The sequence below is a fragment of the Lutra lutra genome, chromosome 10, assembly GCF_902655055.1.
Source record: "Lutra lutra chromosome 10, mLutLut1.2, whole genome shotgun sequence".
NCBI classification, from domain to species: Eukaryota; Metazoa; Chordata; class Mammalia; order Carnivora; family Mustelidae; genus Lutra; species Lutra lutra.
Window position 1 is genome coordinate 66,367,053 of NC_062287.1, and position 22,430 is coordinate 66,389,482.

The window sequence follows — 22,430 nt, forward strand, 5'->3', positions numbered from 1 at the left end:
AGAGAATGTCTAGACAGGGCATTTTAGAACCCAAACTATAATATCTGAAATTTAAATCATGGGGCACCTGGGTGGCTCAGTGGGTTAAGCCTCTGCCTTCGGCTCAGGTCACGATCTCAGAGTTCTGGGATCAAGTCCTGCATCCGGGCTCTCGCTCAGCAGGGAGCCTGCTTCTCTCTCTCTCTCTCTGCCCGCCTCTCTGCCTATTTGTGATCTCTGTCAAATAAATAAATAAAATCTTAAAAAAAATAAATCTTAATGCATGGGCTTAAGAGCAAATTGGACATAGCAAAAGAGAGGTCATTAGACAATTTCAAACCTGGGCACAGAGAAAAACATTAAAACACAGAAAGTGAAAAAGATTTATCATGTACACATTAACTAAAAAAGAAAAAATAAAAGGAAAAACAAAAACCAAAACAAACCATGCTTGCATAATTAGTATCAAACAAAACACATTTCAAAACAAAAAACATTGCCAGAGATAAAGAGGGACATTTCAGAATAATAAAATATTTAATTAAACTCTAAGATATAGCAATTATAAATGTTAATTATACTTAAAATACCCTCAGAATGTATAAAGATTGACAGAGCTACTTAGAGTAAGACAATCCACACTTGCCTGGAAAATTTAAACACTCTGCCTGATCTCAATATTTGATAGGCAAAAGAAACAAAAAAAAAACAGGTAAAGAAATAAATGTTTGAACGGTCTGATTAGCAAACAACCTCATAAACATTTTGAAAATACTCCTCCCAACAAATTAAGGCAACACATTTTTCTTTTCAAGCATACATGGAACATTTCTTCTAATTGACCTTATGCTGGGTTATAAAACAAGTCTCAACAGATTTCAGTGAATTGAAATTACACAAAGTATGTTCTCTGTCCATAATGCAATTGAACCTGAAATCAATAACAAAGGCATAATGATAAATTCTCCTTATGTTTAAAAATTTAGAGATCCATTTTAAAATAGCTCATGGGTGAAATAAGTCACAAAGGACATTAGGACTTTTGATTGAACTGAATGATAATATCAAATTTTTTTGTGTGTAGGTATGATGTAGGAAACAAAGACAGAAAAAAAATTATTGAGTTTCTTTACTACCTATAGCCCATTGACAAGTCCTTGAGACTGGCAGAGTGACATTTCTCTAGGGACTCAATGGCCTCAATATTAACACTTTGCTAAAGACAAAAGGCAATCCTAGCCCAACCCCTTCCCCCATCCTGGATCCTGTAAGCCTACTTTAACATATAAAAATGCCTTTAAGAATTTCCTTTACCTCTACTTCCTAAAATATGAGTTAGTAATCATTCCCCAAGCATATGGGCCACCAATAGACACGTGAAGGGTCTCATGACTAAGATTTTCTTAGATGGTAACAAATGAGCTTTTCCCAACAACAGCTAGCCCCCTTAAGGTCCTGGAAACCTTGCTCCCCAAATTCCTTAGAGACTATACCTAACCCCCTCCCAACTTGAAAGTATGTAATGGGCCACTCCTCATGACCCCATGGCAGCTCTTTCTGCCCATGGGGCCTGTCCCCATGCTTTAATAAAATCACTTTAAAAAAAAAAAGATTTTATTTATTTATTTGACAGAGAGAGATCCCAAGTAGGCAGAGAGGCAGGCAGAGAGAGAGAGAGAGGGAAGCAGGCTCTCCGCCAAGCAGAGAGCCTGATGCGGGACTCAATCCCAGGACCCTGAGATCATGACCTAAGCCAAAGGCAGTGGCTTAACCCACTGAGCCACCCAGCCACCCTAAAATCACCTTTTTACACCAAACACGTCTCAAGAATTTCCTGACAGCTTCGGACCTAACATCTTTCCGACATCAGGTAGGTAAAGAAGGATTATCTTTATACTGTGGTAGTACAAAGTAATGAATCTAGTATCTTTGTCAAGAAGTTAGAGAAAAAACAATACATTAGTAGCAAAGACAGCAAAAGTAAGTGAATGATAAATGTAAGAAGAAACTAATGAAACAACAATATACCATGGAGAAGATCAACGAAACCCCAGGTTGGTCCTTTGAGAAGATTAATAACCTGATACACATCGGAGCATATCAAGAAGAAAAGAGGGTAGGCCCATAATCCAATGTTAGTGATGAAAAAGGCAACTTTGCTGATACTAAACATAAAAGGATATAATGGCCCATTATTAATAACATAGCCTAGGTTTAGATTAGATGGGCAATATTCTGGAAAGATGCAACTTAGCAAAATTGAAGATCTTCATAAACTTTGGTATATGGAAACATGTCTTAGGATATTAAAAAAGTGCTAACTATGAAGGAAAATATTAATGAAGTTTACTCTATTGAAATTCAGAACTTGTCTGTTCATCAACTAACATCACCAAAAAAGGTAAAAATTCAGCCAGGAGTAGGAGAAAATATTTGCTATCCATAGGATAGACAAAGAGCTGCCACTAGGAATACAAAGAGAACTTGAGCAAATCAATAAGGAAATGTCAAACCACCAATGAGAAAAACAGGCAAAAGGCTTGTGTAAGCACCTCGCAGATGAAGCTATCTCATGACCAAGGAACACCAGAGAAGGGGTCGGACCCCATTACTGATCAAGGAATGTATAGTAAAGGCATGAGACACCACCATACTCCGCCAGATTGAACATAAGTCTGGTACTACCAAAAGCTGGAATGGTAGAAGCGTAAATCCGCACAACTTGGGTGGGAGATGTGGTAACGCCTCTTGATGGGATGGGGGCCCCCAATATGGAGCAATGATGGAGTAAAGTGGGTGGCGAAAGAACTCACCTGAGGCAGAAGAGAAGCTTATTGAGTACACCTAGGGGAGTGGGGGGCAGGACAGCAGAGGAGAGGCTGTGTGCCAGGAGGCAGTGGGTGGGGCTGTTATTTATTTATTTATTAAATTTATTTATTTATTTATTTTAAAAATTTATTTGACAGAGATAACAAGTAGGCAGAGAGGCAGGCAGTCAGAGAGAGAGAGAGGAGGAAATGGCCTCCCACCAAGCAGAGAGCCCGATGCAGAGCTCGATCCCAGGATCCCGGGATCATGACCTGAGCCGAAGGCAGAGGCTTTAACCCACTGAGCCACCCAGGAGCCCCGGGGCTGTTTTTTAAAGGAGGAGGGTGAGGACATATGGCACTGTTGGAATTCTCCCCTTTTTGGTGACTGTGACTGGTTAAGTAGTCCATTGGTTAGTTAGGGATGGATGGCCTTCTTGAGGTGGATCACCTGATGGGCCCATCTGTATTCAGCCAGGGGTCACTGTGGCCCTTTTTTTTTTTTTTTAATATTTTGTTTATTTACTTGTCAGAGAGAGAGAGAGAGAGAGAAGGCACAAGAAGGGGGAGCAGCAGGCAGAGGGAGAAGCAGGCTCCCTCCTGAGCAGGAAGCCCAATGCGGGCATCGATCCCAGGACCCTGAGAGCATGACCCGAGGCGAAGGCAGGCAATTAACTGACTGAGCCACCCAGGCGTCCCACTGTGGCCCTTTCTAAATTCCACCACTCAACCCTATTTGCCTACAAGGGGTCTCTAGAGATGAGTGGTCCTTATACTCTAAAGTTGAACATAACACAACCCTAGGATCCAGCCATTCCATCCCCAAGTTTATACCCAACAGAAGTGCATGCACGTGTGTATTAAGAGGCTTATGTGAGAATGTGCACAGCTGTATTGTTCACCATTTGTCCCTGGAATTAATTCTAGGGGCTGTGCTAGAATCAGGGACCGAGAGCCTTATCAGCAGTTTGTATCTTAAAAAGGCCTCCCCCCACCCCCACACTGCTTCTTAGGATATGGTAAAATGTTAAACTGCCAGGGACAGAGAAAGAACGTAAGCTGCTAAGGAGAACTTTGGTTTCCTAAGGCCAATGATTTGCCAGGCTTTTGAGATAAATAAGGGAAGTTTGGGGGTTGGTAAAGGAATCGGTAAACTTCGAAGGGTCTCTACAGCAGCATTTCAAGTTTTGTCAAGATTTGTAAGAAGGACAGTTGCTTTCAATTCTTCCAAGAATTGGGTTGTAACTTAAATGACATCATAGTTTGACCACCTCTCTTACTAAACATCTTCACTTCACTTTCTGGGTGCATCGTTTTAATTTAGGGCAGAAGGGCCTCAAAAATGGCCATCAGGCTCTGAACATCAGCTACCAGTCTGGCCAACTTCTGACTACAGAGCTACTTTAAAAAAAAAAATTGTCTGTTTTCAGCCAGGACAAAGAGTCTGTATTTCTGGCAGTATTAAATACCCATCCCTTGGTGTAAGACGCAATCCTCAAAGAAGGTGCAAAGGCTATCTTCCCTAGGTGCAGAGTTACTCCCAAAGATAGCCAAAAGGAAGAACAACCTGTCTGTCTCAGACTGACAGACAAAACAAGCAGAAGGCAACAGTGATTTCTTCTCAGCCTACAGGGTCTCAACTGCCTGCAGCTCAAAAATTACCCATATGTCACAGTGGCACATTCTGGGGAGACTTGCTCTGACTCTTCCAGTCTCACCTTGGACATTTTAGAGAAATTTCACAATCCAGAAGGTAAGTTGAATTTTTAAGGTGCTACTTAGCTAAGGATATAGAGGAAGTACAAGGTTGGGGGACGAGAGGCTTAGGGGAAGCAAGGACAGGTAGGACTGGGGTGGGGCAGTCTGAGAAGTTTCAGCAGATTTCTCTCATTTCAAAAGCCTCTCCAAAAGATCAGAAGTCGCTTTTGAAACTTTTGAGCTATCTGCTTTAAGGGTTGAAACTTCTTTTGGAGGCCTTCGACGCCAATGAAAAGGAGCTTTCTGTTTAGTTTTATAACCTCTCCCCCCACCTGTGGGAGCAAGTAAACTAATTTGGGGATATCAAAAGTGTCCCATCTTATGCAATGAGGTTTTAGAAATCATCCCAGGTAATGTGAGTCTAACAGGGCAAGAATTTACAAGAGGGAGAACCATATGTGGGGTTGTTTGTTTTAAAGATTTTATTTGACAGAGAGAGAGATCACAAGTAGCCAGAGAGGCAGGCAGAGAGAAAGGGGGAAGCAGGCTCCCCAGTGATCAGAGAACCCGATGCGGGGCTCAATCCCAGGACCCTGATATCCCTGACCCTAGCCGAAAGCAGAGGCTCAACCCACTGAGCCACCCAGGCACCCCGCCATATGTGTTTTTAAAACATAAGTACGAGCTGGGGTTCCTAAAGGAGGATGAGCCTTTAAAGCTATTCCAAAGGAAATATTTCCCTAGGATTTAAAAAGATTTTAAACCGAATGAGAACGTGGCCACCTGAAAACACGTTGAGTGCTCACCAGTAAACATCCTTAAACTCCAATCCCGATGCCTGGACAGCAAATTCCCTTCAACCTGAATCCCAAGGGTAAATTCCTCCCCTCCAAAGAGCAAGGACAGAACCCATCATTTTGCCCAAATACAGTCTGATCTGAACCTCGACTGAAAGACAGGAGGTTCGGATCAGAACGACTCACCGCGAGGACCCCGGGCTCCTCACCACTGGGAACACGTGCAGGACTGTGATCTCTCAGAGGTATCCTCCGGGCGGTGGTGGCCTCGTGGTGCGGGGACAGGTGCCAGTTGCTCTGATCCTGCCAACCAGGCCAACAAATGTCGACTGAGGAAGAACTGACCAAAAAGTTAAACAGGTGTTTTCTAGGCAGTTAGGATTGTGGCTCAGGAGCCAGAGTCAGGGAGAAATCTGAACCACGTTCGGGAGAAGATGGAGATGGGAGGAGTCATAAAGGCGAGAGGTCACGAGTTTTCATTTAGGTCCTTGACGTGCAAAGTTGGGATTGAAATCAGGTTACCTGGGACTGGATGGTTAATATGCAAATGAGGAACTGGAACTCCTCAGGTCAAGTTGCTCCTTTTGATGAATGCAAACGATTCGGGGGTCATAGAGAGTTCAGCGGAGGCTGAGAACTTCCAGCTGGACTCACAGGGCCTTGGACCAGAACGTGCTTACACTCCTCCTCCCCATGGCCTCCTGACACTACTTTAAAACAGATTCTCTTAGCTAGGCTCGCTGTCTCATTTTGTGAAGTCTCCCGTCACGCCTGGAACAAAATCGGTCTTGCTTGTCTATACTGTCTGTGGCTGCTTTCACAACACCCCAGAAGAGTTAAGTAGTTGCTAGAGACCACATCAGCCAAGTGAAATGTTTATTACTTGGCTTTTCAAGGAAAATGTTTGCTGACTCCTGACCAAAAACTTAGCCTGCAAGTTAATTTTACACATGTTTCTTTGTTACATATCACTGCTCTCTACTTTTTCCTTTTTCTTTTATATTTTTATGAGAGTCTTTTAATGTTCTTTGGTATATATGTCATATTTCACAATAAAATATTTTAAATATCCACTTGAGTCCAAGCAGAGACCATCAGAGCTGTGTTGGAGATGCCGGGAGTGGGCTGGTGGACGATTCACTCCAGTAGAACTACCTTACCCTCAACTGGTGTTTACCAATCTCTGCAAATTTACACTTTGTGGGTTTTCACGGTTATTCAACAGGCATCAAAACAGGAGATCCCCTTTTACAGATGGAGAAATAAAAACCCAGAGATCATCTTTCCCAGATCTCAGAGCTTGGGTGGGAAAGAGGCAATTTGCACCCTTTCTAACCCATTGTAACACCCATGATCTTTCCACTATACCACAGAGGTGGTCTCCTGGTTATTGCTAGAAATGAAACAAATAGAGAAAGAAAGAGAAACATCCTGATCTGCAAAAGCATTTTAAAGGCCTAGACTCAGCCCCTCAATTTAGCTAGTGTGTGTTTCTCCAGAGCACAGGGCTCTGGAAACTTCTAGTTCTGGTAACTTCCAATGGTTACACAGGGCAACCCATCTTCAAACTCAAGTTTGATTCCAAAGCTCGTGGACCTGCAGGTGATTGATGGCTTTAATCGTCACCACCTCTCCAAACATTTCCGACAGCCATTAAAATGAAAGGACAGGACTGTACAACCACTCCTTCCCTATGGGTGCTTTATCCTCTGTTTTCTCTGCAATATGCCCAGAGTCACAAATGAAACAGTCACCTTTCCCCAGCAGCTATTAAAGCAGAGCTAGGTGCCTTCTTGACATCTGCTCCGCTTTGGCCAAACCTTGAAAGCCTCCCATCAACAGCTCATGAAATATAAACAATGGGGCAGATTAACCTCTATTACTACAACTATTCGCTCAACTCTTTACACTAAGAGCCATTATGTGGAAATTAGACATGAGGGAATGCTCTGTACAGCTGCTGGCCACACACCCCATGGATGCTTCTAGATTTATGCCTTTTGCTCATGGAAATCCTCAGTGGAGTAGGTTACTCTTTCAGGTTCTTTAATCTTTAAGTGACCTAAATCATCCCACCCAGGATGGGGAGGAGGGGAGGCTGCGGGGTGTTGGTATGTTTTTTGTCCTCAGCTTGCCTTTTGCTCCCTCATCACCTGCAGTGTTCATTGGGGGCGGTTATCACCCCCACTTTACTGGTGAGGGAACAGGAGCTCGTGACCACAGTGCATTGGGGATGAGAAGGCAGATCTCGGTCCACGCCAGCAGGCTGTGCTTCTCTATGGATAATCATGACACCCTCCCCAGACCCACTGGAGTTACAGAGGGACGTCAACTCATGGGAAGCCAGTCCCTTTAAGGACCTGGTTCTGGTCTGGGGCAGACCCCGAGATCACCCTTTCACACTTGGCAGACTTAGATCCTGAACCCGTGTGTTTTCCGCCCATGCCTTCCTCCATTTTCTGACCTGCTTAGCATCAGCCCTCACGGGTCCTTTGTCCCCTCCTCCATCCAGCCCCTCCCTCAGCTGCAGCCCGCAGCTCCTTCCATCTTCCAGTCTTCCGGTCTCTGGCTTCATTTCTTGACTACTGGCAACACCATATAACTCTCTGGGGAGAGAATCCCGTTCAACCTGGCCCCATCCACCTTCCCGCTGTGTGCTGCCCTCTCAGGCAGCCTCCTGGCTCCTGATGCCAGTTTAGGGAGCCCCTGCTGGCTTCTGACGTTCCATAATCTCATCCCAGGAGCATTGTGCTCTGGACCCTGTGTGTGCCTGGTCTCATGCAGGTCCCATCTGCAGCTGAGGCTGCCTAGAACTCTGAAACAGGCAGGTACCAGGGCAAAATCTCTAGAAGGTTGGCAGTGTCTCACATGGCTGGGCTGACGCCAGGTCATGCCTTGCTGCTGGTACGGGCTGCCCCTCGCCAGGCAAGAGTGAAGAGATTCAGCAGCCAGACCCGTATCTGTAAGTCGTCCTACGCCAGCCACCTCTCATCCCGTCGGCTCCAAGTGTCCCCTCACTTCCACATCTCTGCCTGTTCGCTCAGGACCTGTCCCTACTTTCGGACCCTAGTTCACCTGCATCCTTGGACTCCATTCCACATTTCGCTCCTGGCTTCTAGGACATCTCTTCTCTTCAGACAGGGCCCAGTGGGCTCAGCCATCTAAGATAGGGGCCGGTTCAAATGAGTTCCAGGGCCTGATGAGTTTTTAAAACCCCTTTACACCGATTTCGACCCATTTTAATGGTCAGCTTAAAAGTTTTATTTTTTCACTTTTTTATTGTGGTAAAATATACATATTATTAAATTCTAGCTTTCTAACCATTTTTAAGTGTCCGGTTCAGTGGCATCAAGAACATTCACACTGTTGTACAACCACCACCAATGTCCGTCTCCAGCACATATTTATGTTCCCAAACTAGAACTCTGTTCCTATTAAATAATAACTCCCCACTCTGTCCTTCCCCATCCGCTGGCAACCATCATTCTACTTTCTGTCTCAATGAAATTTAGTATGAGGTCGCCCAGGACCTCATCTGAGTGGAATCACACAGTATTTGTCTTTTTATGGCTGGCTTATTTTACTCAGCATAAGGTCCTCAAGATTCATCCACGTAACATGTCAGAACAGAGCCCAGCACGAGCTAGGTATGCCTGAGCAATTTCCTTAACTGCTTGAGTTTTCCCATCTGTAAAAAAGGGAACTTTATCAGTCTTACCAGCCGCTGGCTCACAGGGAGCACGGGGAAAGCGCGTTCTACTGCTGTTATGTTCTTCTCTGATCTGCCTTCCAGGATTCTTTTTCAACATCTTTTGCCCTGGGCTGCCTGGGTGGCTCAGTGGGTTAAGCCTCTGCCTTCAGCTCAGGTCATGATCTCAGGGTCCTGGGATCGAGTCCCACATCGGGCTCTCTGCTAGGCAGTGAGCCTGCTTCCTCCTCTCTCTCTCTACTTGTGATCTCTGTCAAATAAATAAAAAATCTTAAAAAAAAGATCTTTTGCCCTGCCCAGCACGGGGTTCCGCAGCCATCCTACAGGTAGCACATGGCTGGCTCTCAGTAAACAATGATGCCATGAGGGTCCGAATGAAACTTACTGTGTTCTTAGGTCTGGTCCCAGATAGTTGGACAAGGGACCAACTCTCTAAGATGTGTCAGGGAGAGTACAGGGATCTCTTGAGGACCACACTTAAACTCCAACAGTTTCCAATATGGTACCTAAACCCCAGTGGGGATGAGTTAGTATGGATTAAAGAGGAGGCATCACTGTCTACATTTTGGGGTTGACAGGCCCAGTGCAGAGTTAAAGATCTCATTTTGCTACTTGCTGGGCATACAACTTGGACCATGAACTTCCTCTGGACAGCTCAGGATCCTCATCTCTCAGTGCGGACAGCAATCCCTACTTCCCAGGGCCATAAAGAGCATGGCCTGAGATTATCGCAGGAACACATTCTGTGCACTCTCCACTCCCACACCCCCCAAGGCCACCTCATTCTCTGCGGGAGAGGGACGCAGCCTTCCCCGGAAGGGTCTCAGCTGCCAGGGGAGAAGCGTGGTATCTACAGCTTGGATTCAATTTCCTCCTGACTCTTCTTTTTGTTACAAACATAATAAAAGTGAAAGAGACAGATGGCAAGACTTGATTCACTTTTACCAAATGTTTTTAGGGTGTGAATATAAAACTGAAAACGAAGCGAAAGAGAGGGAGGTTGGGCCTCCAAGAGGAGGCAGAGGCGGGCTCTGGATACCCATGGATCAGACGGTGCCCTCCGTGTGGACCACGCAGGGCCCTCTGCTGTTGGTGAGAAGAGATGGGGCGTGGAGGGGCTTCTGCCTGCACATGACCCCATCCGCAAGGAACACGAGAAGGCAGGCCACATGTCACTGACTGGCCAATGGCTCTGGGTCCGATGAAATGATGCGGTCTTAATTATCATATGATCTCACGGATATGAGGAATTTGAGAAGCAAGACAGAGGATCATGGGGGAAGAGAGGAAAAAATGAAACCGGATGAAACCAGAGAGGGAGACAAACCATAAGAGACTCTTAATCTCAGGAAATAAACTGAGGCTTGCTGGAGTGGATGGGGGTCGGAGGGATGGGGTGGCTGGGTGATGGACATTGGGGAGGGTATGTGCTATGGTGAGTGCTGTGAATTGTGTGAGAGTGATGAATCATAGACGTACCCCTGAAACACATAATACATTATATGTTAATAAAAAATTAATAAATTTTAAAAGAGTAACACAAAGAATTGGATTAACACAATAAAAAATAGGGGCACCTTGGTGGCTCAGTGGGTTAGGCCTCTGCCTTCAGCTCAGGTCATGATCTCAGGGTCCTGGGATCAAGCCCGGCATTGTGCTCTCTGCTCAACGGGGAACTTGCTTCCCCCTCTCTCTCTGCCTGCCTCTCTGCCTACTTGTGATCTCTTTCCCTGTCAAATAAATAAATGAAATACTTGAAAAAAAAAACACAATAAAAAATAAAATACATCATTAACTATTAAAAACAAAAGAAAAAAGAAATGATGTGGTTTTCCCCAGAAGAGTGAGGGCAACATTCTCTGACCCAAGCAAGGGCAGTGTGGCACCTGACCCACGCCTGGGTTCCTTGTCCTCACTATGGGTCACTGTCCTGTACATTTTCCTGTGTTTCTTGGCATCCCTGTCCTCTACCCCCACTGCATGCTCCCTCTCTCCTTCCCCAAAATGTAAAGCCAAACTCTCTGCAGACATTACTGAGTGTCCTCTGGGGGACAAAACTGTCCCCTGCCAAGAAGCACTGGGTTAAGCTTGTCATGGGGTGGGTGAGTCAGGATGTCACAGGCAGAGTTCTTTGACAGTCCCATGCTGGACACCTTTGCTTCTCTCTCTACCCTCCCCTACCCTGAATCGTGGGACTCTCCTGTCCCCTGACTTGTGCATGGTTTTGGCTAATGTCGAATGAAGATGCGATCTGAGGAAAGGAGGAGTGTGGGGTTAGGATTTCTGTTCCCTCACTCCCTTGCAGGGTGTCACAGGCTGCCTCCAGCTTCTTGTCCCTGCTTCACCCTTAGCCCTACCAGGCCTGGGGGAACAACAGCTCCATTTTCCTCTCCCTGTAAAGGGAGCTTACAGGGGGCCAAAGTGACTGTGACCTAGGGGGTCTGGTTTCCTAGGGGAAAAGGTGCTGAATCTCTCCCAAAGATGTCATGTCATCAGATGGCTCTTCGAAGATGTCCAGGTCACAGCAGTGTCTGCTGAGAAGGGGCACAAAGTCTGCAGGCTCCTCTCTCCTGCCTGGGCCTCTGTCCTGGGAGGAACAAGCTCTGCATGACTCAGCCCGCAGCCTCCTTGCCACAGCTCCAGAGCACATTCCCCCTGAGGCCCTCCACTTCTTGGCTGACGGATGCCATGAAGAAAGAGAACATTCCAGAGCAGAGAAATCTTTCCTTGCGGCTGCTGCCAGACTGGCTCCTGCCCAAGGCACCTCCCTTCTGCCTGCCAGCCAGCCGTATTTCAAAGGTCATGGTTTCCTCCCAGTGGTTTTCTGCAGAGCCCAAGTCTCTAGGAGCCCGAGATAAATTAAAATATTGATTGATTCTTAATATTCTCTCAAATCTCTTAAAATCTCTGGGTCTCCTATAAATCAATGTGCCAGTTCCAGTGACTTATTCAATAATTTGCAAAGTATCCTGGTAATTACCTTTGGGTTCCCCCCACGGCTAGGGCAGGCCACCTTTCCATCATTTTTAGGGCCTCGGGTACAATCACCTACCTGGGGACTCTCATTTCTTATTTTAATTACTAAGGCTCTCAGACGCAGGGCCTGTACAGCAGAAAGCAGCTCACGTGTTGGAATGAACTCGTCGGGCAGACCCAGGCTGGGAACTCACAGGTTCTGCCGCTCTTTGCTGTCTGGTCTGCCCCCACCGTCCACCCCCGCCCTTGCTCCATCCTCTGCCCTTAGTTTTCTGGCAATGGAAGTTCAAAAATTCATTTAATAGCACCTTATTTCCCCAGATTAAAGAAAGAGCTTGTCTTATTAAGGACAGGCTGTCTGAAAGCCTCTGACATGTGGGCACTCCGACGCTGCCCGGGGCGGCCACCTGGGTCCTGGAGCGGAGGTGGGAGGGGGAGGCAGGGCAGGGAGACAAGCCATGTGCCTCCCAGAGCAGCGCGTGTTGACTCTGTGGTAACAAAGTGACTTCGGCTCATTAGCGATCAATGTAGCTCTCCAAGAAGGTGGGGTGCTCCTCACAGAGCTGGATATGCTGTTTTATGCCAGCTCCTTCCCATCCGGCCCCCGCGACTTCTAAGCCTTGTATTCTCCTCCAACACCCTCCTGTGCCAAACTCCAGCCAGACGGACTGCCAGCCATCCCTGGTACAGGCTCTGCTCTTTCACCCTTCTTCCCTGCGAATGCGTTCTTTCTGTCTGGGATGGGTTCCTCCTCTTTTCTCCACTGGACGAACTCCTGGGCATTCCTCAAAACCTAGTTCAAATGTGAACTCTTAAGGGAGGCTCTATGCGTTCCCCCACCCCCTCCAACACCCTGCATTTCCTGCGGTAACTGGGGATCCAGGTGAACCTCAAAGGTATTTTCAGACCTGTCTGCAGGGATGGCTTCCCATCACCTTAGAATAAAGCTCTCACGGTGACCTACAAACCCTAGGTTATCTTCCTCCCACTGTTTCTGAGCTCACCTCCAGCTCTTTGCAGGGCTCGCTCCCTGGGCTCCAACACCCATGCCCCCCTACTGTTTGTCCAAATGTCAGGCATGGCCCGTCCCGTCCCCCCCCCCCCCCCCCCGTCGGGATCCTTGAATTTGCAGTTCCCCCTGCCTGGGATGCCTTTCCCCATGAGCCTGCAGGCCTCGATCCCTCACTTATTGTAGGTCTCTGGACAGGTGACATTTAAGCAGAGTCCCTCCTGGCCACTGTATTCAAAAGAGCTCCTCTTTCATCTCCCTAATCTATTGTTAGTTCTGAAACTACCTGATGTTATACAATGTATCGACTGGCTTACAGTCTATGTTTCTAACTGAATTGTAAGCTCTATGAGGGCGAGGATGTTTCCTGTTTCTTCATTGCCGTATCTCCAAGAAACAAACAGAGCCTCACACACAAAGGAAAATCAGCATATATATTTACATTATGAAATGAATGAATGAACACTGCAACTTCATCTGTGGGAGTTGATTTGCTATCTGGCCCATTCCCAACCCCTGAACAGGTGTCCTCATCCACCGAGGGAGACTGCCAGCCCGCCCTGAAGGAGCTGTTCTCACGGAGTGGACATGGAGGTCTCCCATGGTAGATGTGCAGCCGAGCGCGTGAAGCAGTGGCAGCACACGGGGCCTTCTGCCTGCTTCTGCCTGGGACTCGGTGTTCTAGCATGCAGCAAGAGTCATGGCCGCAGTGCAGACACTCTGTGGAAAGGGGGGTGAGGAGATTAAGATTCCACGAGACCTGACAGTCAGTGGAGAATGGGGACATCGCCTAGGACACACCAGGGCCTGCTGGGGCCTCAGGGAAGCAGTCCTGTGTGAGCCGAAGGGAGTAATGAGACAGTGGTATCCGAGGTACCACTTCTACCGAGATCCCCTTCCTACCCACAGCCCATAAGGAGGGTTTATTGTTTTGTGGACCTGTTTGCCTTGGATTAGCAACTAAGATTTCACACCGAGACGTGCGTGTACCTGTTCAACGTGGCTGCAGGTTTGGTCTTCGTCACGGAAAACACGCTCCAGCCAAACTCCTCAGGCCTTCCGGCAGTTAGGATTTCACTTTTGAGCTTATTTTCTCTCAGCTGCTGAGCAGGGCATGTCTTTGGTGTGTCTGCACCAGCCTGAGCCAATGGGGCTGTTGGCCCTTTACCACAGGGTGGTTACCCATCTATGTAATGCGGGGTGGGGGGTGCTGCCCAGCTGTAGACGGTGAGCTATTACTTTTCTGGTCCCCAGACACAGGAGATATGAAGACCCTACAGAGGACATCCTTTTGTCTGTTTGCCCAACGTCCTTTCCTTCAGTGACTGTCCTTCCCTGACTCAAGGTGGCCCGGTTGGAGCTATGAGTCATGGAAACTTTCCCCAACCCAACCCCATCATCATGATTTGAGGCCTTTCATCTCTGGAGGTGTGGTCTGTCCCACGCTGGGTGCACTGTCTTCAGGGCCCATCTGTCTCCCCTGACGGTCTTCTCTTCCTTTTGGAGAATCAGCTCTGAGGCCAATGACCTGAGTCTGCCAGGAGTTTATTGTCCTACCCAGTGGAGAATGTCAGTTCATAGAATAAAGTCACTACCTAGATGGAAGCCCAGGTGAAAGAAAGAGAAAGAGAGGCAGAGCCTTGATGATGACTCCATTTGAACCGGGTTCTGGCCAAGCCTAAGTCAATTTCGCCCTGGGTTTGTTAAGTAAAATCCAATAAACACTCCCGGTGTGGCTAATTTGAGCTGGATTTCTGTCATTTGCAACCAAAATGTCCTGATGAATACAGGTCAGTTCCTTTCCTGCAAACCACATGACCTGAGAGCTAGAAGAGAAAACCAGGATGATTCGCAGAAACTTCTCCCCTTGCCCGCGCCCCCCGCCCCTGTCCTCTGCCATAGGCACTGGCACACACGGTGGGGCCCAAGCTCCAGCTGGTGGCACCGAGCACGGATGCTTGGCACCAGCTGCTGTGCCCTTTCCTTGGCCAGGGCTATGGCTCTTCTTTTCTGTCCTGCAGCTCCAAATTCCCGAGATGGGATAGGGAGAGTCATCATCACCACCCCTCTCACCCTGCAGGTGGGAACTCAGGGTTCAAGACAAAAATGTCTCAATTCTGTGTCACTTGAGAGGACTGGAAGCCAGTCCGCATGTGGGCCTCCATGGGCAGCAGCCAGAGCAGGGACAGTATCAGGAGGACAGTGGGTAGAACTCAGAGTCAAGCAGAAAGCCGAGGTCCAAAAAGAGGGATAGGAGTGACTATCTGAAGGGGCCAGAGGAAATGTCAAAACAGGGCAGTAGAGGCAGAAATCTGGGAGCTGGGGAGGCAAGGGCAGGCACAGTGGGCACAGAGGAAGTGAAGAGGCTCTAGAACATTCACCTGCAACAGGAACAGTATTTGCTGCTGACTTTTATGGATCCTCAAAGGCAGGACCACTGGGTGGGACAGACGTCACCCAGATGGCTGACTTCTGTGGGAAGCAACTGCTTCTTCTTTTCTAGTCTTGCCTTTACATAATCGTGTTAGGACAATCTTTGTTCTTCTATCTTTCCCTAAGTTAGTGAGAGACAATCATTATTAGACTCTTTTTTCCCCAAAGAGGTGTCATATCTGAATTTGTCTCTCTTTCTTCATTTTCCCCTCTTACTCTTCACTTCCTTCGAGGAGACAGTCAAGGACATTCCTTTCATCCAACCAGAGCAGGCTCAGCCCTGAGCAGGGACTTAGGAGTGCAGAGTTCTAGACTCTCATGGACCATATGCGTGACCCTGAGTGTGTCCCTCACCTGCCAGGGACAGTTTAAGACATTTTTAAGGACCTCTCAGCTCCTGCTCTTCTGAGATGCTGTGAGTCTCCTGCCTTTACCGATCAATCTCTAAACCACAAGGACCTCATCCGGAAACGCCATTCCAAATTCTCACTGGTGAGCAGGTGTCTGCCCATAGACCCTGCTCCCCAGATGCTACAAGCAATTTAGGAACTATATTTTTAAAATCATCACAGATGGGAAGACTAAACTGAAATGAGACTTATTTGAAAATGCTGCTTTTAGCATTTTAGCCTCATCTTTTCGTCCCTCATTGCTTTTAGCTTTTCGGATGGCCTCCCCAAATAGCCCATAATTTTTCTGATTGCTCAACAAAGTCTCCCAGAGAAGAGCCTGGGATCCCTGCTGGCTCAAGAGCCCCTCCTCCACACCACCCGACCATTCTTGTTCTAGCCCATTGCTGGGCTATTGAGATCCTATATGATCAATGTTATGGCCTCTTTAATAGCCTCTGTTATCTGCATAAACACGGGCAGATTTGCTTTTTCATCGTGCCCTAGAGATCTATGACAGCTTCTATTATCTTGCCTGCCATATCTGTCTGTAACTTTAATCTAGGTTCTTGGCTCTGTGGGTTCATTTGCATATGTCATCTTTTTATCCACACAGTAATGCTCTTCCTGCCTCTCTATTGTCATTTTCCTTTCCTGGAAATAGGTTGTCTTCAGATAATACCCCCCGAATTGTGGCCATTTTCAATTTTAACAAGCTTGCCCCTGGCTTGTTGAGTGACATGCTTTTGCCAGGACATAGGCCTTGTCGCTGGGGCTGATCTTGTCCTCGGGGTAGTGTGGCAGTGGGCGAGCCTCAGGTTGGCAGGTGGTGAGTTGGGAGCTGGGCAGAAAGCAGGCATAGCCCAGGGTGAAGATGTGGGCAGTTCATGAAACAGGGTAGATGGAATTAGGGCAGGAGGAGCTTGCTGGGAACTGGAAGATAGGAATTGAGTGGGGAAAGTCAGGGGCGAGGGTCTTGGTAGCTGTTTGAATTCAGAAGCTGGGGGCTTAGATCCCAGGTCAGCCAAGCCCAAAGCCATATTGGGAGCTCAGGCGATGTGACAGCCGAGGACCCAAAGAGACTTCTGTTGACCTTCATGAAACTCTGGAGCTAGACTGTTTGGGTTTTAAATTCTAGCTATCCCTTAGAGCTGAATGACTGGGAGCAAATTATGTAACTGCTCCTTGCCTCAGTTTCCCCATCTGTAAATTGGATGACTGTAATAGTATCTTCTTTAGAGGGTTAAGTGAATTAACACATACATATACAGTTCTTAGAAGTGGCACTCAGCCCATAGTGGCATTAGACTTGGCAGTTTTTGTTAAATTTTTAAAGAAATTAAAGAAACAAGGCTACTTTGCACATGGAGAATTCTGCCCCAAGGGTACATAGCTTCTCACGCTAGTGTGGGGTACGGTTCCCAACCAGGGAAGGCTTGGCCTTGGCGTACTACTCCTATAGCTCTTGCTGTCTCCATGTGCTTACTGGTGGGATAGTTAGACAACTGTCCATTTGTATTTCTAAGTTCCCTTGGAAACACAGAAAATAAACATGGCCTACTTCTGCAATGGCCAGAGTGTGTGCTTTGGCACTAGTCAGCCCTGGGTTCAAAATCCCCATTTTTCTATTCATTTGTCACGTGACACTTGGCACAGTTTAACCTTTTGGACTCTCAGTTACCTCATCTACACAATGGAGGGGCCAGCATCTACCTCACAGAATGAATTTAAGGTTCAAGATAAGGGTGTAAAGCATGTGACTCAATGCTCTTTTCCTCCCCCAGAGCCCCCTTCTCAGCCAGGGACGCAGGCTTGCCTGAGGCTTTACTGGATTGGGGCGGCGGGACTGGCTTCCAAGCCCGCTTCCAGGCTGCTGGTGGGATTCAGTTCCCTATGAGCACGTGGACTGAGGGTTATCAGTGGCTCTTGGCCAGAAGCCACCCTCACTCCCTTGCCGCAAGGGCCTTTCATAGGACAGCCCAGCACAGGGCAGCTGGCTTCCTGCAGAGTGAGCAAGAAAGAGAGGAACAGAGAAGGAACGAGACGGAAGCCAGAGTCTTGCTGTAATCTAACATCAGAAGTGATGACCCATCACCATTCGTTAGCAACACCCTCAAGAGATGGGGGTCGAAGCTACACAAGGGCATGGCCACCCACGTCCCTACACCTGTCCCCTCTCCAAAGGCACCAGTGAGCCACACCCTCTGAGTCATTTTTCACTCTACCCCCTCCCCACCCTCAACCAGAGCCCTGGCCCACAATCCCTGAGCCTTTCTTTCAGCCTTTAAGCAAGAGATTCAGCTTAATAGAAGCTCTTAATATAGTAATTTCACTTTCTCACTTGAAGATTTCTCTTTTTTTTTTCCCCCTGGGAATCCCTTTATGGTTTCCATTTCTTTAAACAGAGACAGGGCAGTGCTTCCCTCCACCTAACTCCAAGAAACTGTAGTAGCTAAATTCTGCCTTAAGCATGTGTTTTACTACAGGATCCTTGAATTCTTCCTTTATCTTATATTCAGAAAACTTCTAACTCTAGTACTGCTGAAACATTGCCTTTGGCATGGCTCACACGGCTGGGTGTGTTTGCTTCTGTGGGGATGGATCAGCCCTGCCATTCACTGCAAAGCTGAGCCCCCTCTGCTTAGGGGTCACTGATTTCTTCTGCTAGGACTCATGTCGGACTTCAGTAGCAGTCAGGCTGAGAAGCAAGGAGTGAAAAGAGTCTGAGATGGGAGAGCTGGTAGCAAAGTGGGAGCAGCCTTGAGAAAAGGCAGAGACATGAGGGATGGAGGCAGACAGAGGATGCCGGTAAGCAATTAGTCTTGGGGCTCAGTAAGGAATCCCAGAGCTAACTGTGCCACAACCCTAAATCTAACCCAGGGGCCGGAGTTCCAAAGAGGTCAGAAGCAGCAGTAAAATCAGTAGTTGCAATAATTCTAGACTTAATAAAATATTGAGAAGAAGGTACTGGTGTTAATGGGAACTTGAGACACAGAGAGGTATAGCAGTTTGCTCAAGGTCACACAGCCTTGAAGTGCCATCATATTCCTAAATCCCCCTTTCTCCTAGCTGGGCCCTGCCCCTGGAAGGGGGAATCAGGGGCATCTAACCTCATCATTACCCAGGTGTGCAAACAGACCCAACAAGGAAAGGACTTGCCCAAGTCCACATAGCAAGACAATGACCTGGAGTTGTTTTCTGTATCCTACACTATTTCTATTATGATGCCTTGCTTTTCACTTTAACAGACTGAATCCAGTCCAACAGCCTTGCCTGAGCTCCCGCCCTGCCCTTAGCATTCTTATTTCAGTTCTCCTGACCTTCAACACCAAGGATGCCTTTCTCATCATTTTCCCCTTTGGACTCCACGCTTTGCAAAGGCTTATCTACGCTATACTCTTCCCTTGCAGATAATAATAAATTTGTTTTCACAGCTTTATTCATCAAAACCATATGTGTCTGCCAATCAGAGCTTCTGATCCATAAGAGATCATCATAGTTGGTATAAATATTGAGTTGATATAAATTGAAGCTTGTAGCTTCATTTAGTTGGAGAGGAGGTTGCTGAGAAAAGCCTGTGCAGATTCCAGGAGGAGCGTTAGCATTTTAAAAATAGCACACACAGCTCTAGGATGGCTGTAATTGTGGAGGTAGCCCAGGGCCCTGAGACCCCAGCTGACCCCAGAGCTCCTGTAGCCCTCTGCTAGAAGGTGCCTAAAGGTGACAAGTCCTCCAGTCAGACCCTGAATCACCCGTCCCTGGCTCCAGGTGCCCGGAGGAGGACTAGGGCAGGGCCAGGTGGCTTCTTGTTTAAGGGCAAACTGCAGGGCTCTCGGCCCTGTGACCCCTCTTATATGGCTTACCTTCCACCATTAGAATTCCATTCTTTTGATTCTTGAAGCACATACACTTGGGGAGGCAGGCAAGTGGGCACAATTTAAACTGTGATCACTAGAGCACCTGGCTGGCTTAGTCCTATGGACAGGCAACTCCTGATCTCAGGGTTGTGAAGTTGGATTGAGCCCCACATTGGGTGTAAAGATTACCTAAGAATAAAATCTTAGAACAAAGCTGTGATTAGCTATTTACTCCAAGTTATCAGCTAAACCCTTGACAGAGTTTCCTGACAGCTCCTTCAAACAGGTAATTTGGGGTCCCAGCAAAGCCTCTGGGAGGTGGTGAGGGCCCAGGGTGACCTGGGAATGGTCCCCAGTTCTCCAGGCCCGTCTCTGTGGGCATGACCGATCCAGGCCTCACAAAAACCTGGGAAACCAGATCAGCTGCTGGCACATCCACATGGTACCCCATTCCTAACCTGGACATGCTGACATCACAGAGCAGCCTCTGCTGGGACATCAGAGCCTGATATGAGGTGGAGACACTGGGCTTTCCAAACCACACCTGGTTATCCCTCATGGGCTGGCCACAGAGCACAAGGCTTCCAGACCTTGTGGCAGCCTGAATATTTATCTAGCTTGCCTCTAAAATGCTGCTGGCAGGAGTATAGGCCTGGGGCTGTGTCTAGACAAGGGGGCAGAAAACTAATCTCCACAGAGATGGGGGTAATAGAGGTACCCAGGGAGCCCCCGTAGTCCTGTGTGCTAAGGCACTCTTCCTGCCCAACCTCCTGTGGACTTTTACTGCTCTCCCCACACTCTCCCAGGATCTTCCTAATGGACCTTGGGCATCATGAGGAGATCAGATCCTCCAGGAGGGAGGCCATGGCCCAGACAGCAAGGTGGGAATGAGATAAAATTGGCCATGACCCAGCCCCAAGGAACCTCCTGTCAGGAGCTGCACATTCTGAGGCTAGAAAACATATTATTATTATTTTTTTTTTTTTAGTGACAGAAAAGGTAGGACATGGCACATAAACTTTGCCTTCTCAGGTAGATATATCTATTATATAAATGTGCATTTAAAAGTATATATGTATTTTAGTTATTTAATCTTTATTAAAGGAATCATAAGGGATATGTAGGGTCCTTTCAAATACAATTTAAATTAGAACGCTTTAAAGGTTTTCATTTAATGGTAGTGACTGGGAAACCAATTGAGGGTTTAGGTTAAGAAAGTTGATGGAACAATTTTGAGACAAGTCATTGAAAGTACATAAAAAGATTAAATAATGAGTAAAAAAGAAAATTCCTTACCTTTTAACAAACACCATAGAAAGACACCAGTTTTTTTCTGGACAGTCTCGTCTGAGATGCTCTATTGTTAAAAAAAAAAAAAAAAGGTAGCATATTATAACAGGAAAACATAAATAACTAAAAAATAATAGTAATAAATCAAACAAACCCTATAGGAAAGAGGCTGATGCAAACTGAATTGTCAAAGAGCCCTCAAACTGAGCTTATTATGTGCATTTTTCCAGCAATTTTAAATGAGGTCAGGCTCCTGTGGGCCTGGAGACCTGGTTTGAGGGATATATCAACACCTATCAAGCCGTGAATCCTGTGCCTTTACACCTCTAATTGTTTGGGTTTCTTCCAGTCCCAAAGGCAGTAATTCAAATGTCGTTGACTTCTTAAGCCATCCTGATTTCCAGAAGTTCAAGTACTGCCTCTCTTTTCATGCCTAGAACCTGAAATTGGCTTCAGCTGATTTTTTTTTCTTTTCTTTTAACTCCTAAAAATACTGCGCTGGGCAAGCAGTAAGCCTGTGCCTTCCTTCAAACCAATCTGCAGGGCCAAGAGCAAGATGGGAGATGCAGGAGGAATGGTCACCTTTGACCTGTGGAGGAGGACTGCCGTCAGAGCTGGCATTAGGAGACAGTGGGCTGGATCAAAGGACCCCAAAGAAAGGAACCCCGGGTGGGCTGCTCTAAAGTTCTCACAATTCAAGCTGCAGCAATGAAGTTGGTATAGGGAGGTCAGAAAGGGCCTTTCTTCTCTTAAAACCTCAAGACTGCTTTCTAAACGTGTCCCTGTAAAAGCCTGCTGGCTGTGGGAGATGTCCTCAGATGACTCTCACCACATAGCCCAGGCTCATTCTTTCCTCGGTAACATTTCCCTGACTTGGAGCTGATTGACAGCAGTCTCGCTGCCCTGGACACAGCTGACTGGACAAGAGGGAAGCCACGCCCCCCACCAAAGAGGGTGACCTGACCTGAAACCCACCCCCAAGTCGTGGTGCATTAGCACGACTCTCTTGTTCAGCAGGAATATTGCCTATGGGAGAGTGATGAACCAACTCAAGCAAACCTTCGCTTTTGTGACGAGTAAACGCAAGATATACACAAGGGAGTGGGGTTCGCTTGAATTCTGGTTACAGCCTGAATGGTACCGAGCCGCAGTTCGGGTTCTCTACAAGAAGACTTGGTCCCAGAGTACATGCAGAGTTAGGATGACAACACCCCATGCTTCCTGCCTCTTTAAATTTCCTGGCGCTGCTGTAACTAATGAGCACAAATTTAGTCACTTAAAACAACACAAATGTATTCTCTTACAGTTCTGGAAGTTAGAAGTCTAAAATCAAAACGTCAAGGGGGATGTATTTTTACTAAAGGCTTGAGGAGATAATTTATTTTTCCACCTTTTGTTTTTTAGCTTGAGGCTGCCTGCACTCCTTAGCTTGTGGCCCTTCCTGGAATCACTCTGATCTCTTGTTTCTGTCATCACATTGCCTCCT

The 22,430-nt window shown here is 47.0% G+C and overlaps 1 long non-coding RNA gene across 3 annotated transcripts in view; it reads right to left on the reverse strand.

The window, feature by feature from the left end:
* The window catches only part of LOC125079973 (uncharacterized), a 183,425-nt gene that overhangs the window by 146,737 nt on the left and 14,258 nt on the right, over positions 1-22,430 (reverse strand). For all 3 annotated transcript variants that reach the window (XR_007121181.1, XR_007121182.1, XR_007121180.1), the window contains exons 2-4: positions 20,951-21,011; positions 19,661-19,843; positions 5,468-5,584 (exon numbers count right to left, since the gene is read on the reverse strand). This is a non-coding gene — a long non-coding RNA (uncharacterized LOC125079973). The remainder of the gene's footprint in view (positions 1-5,467; positions 5,585-19,660; positions 19,844-20,950; positions 21,012-22,430) is intronic.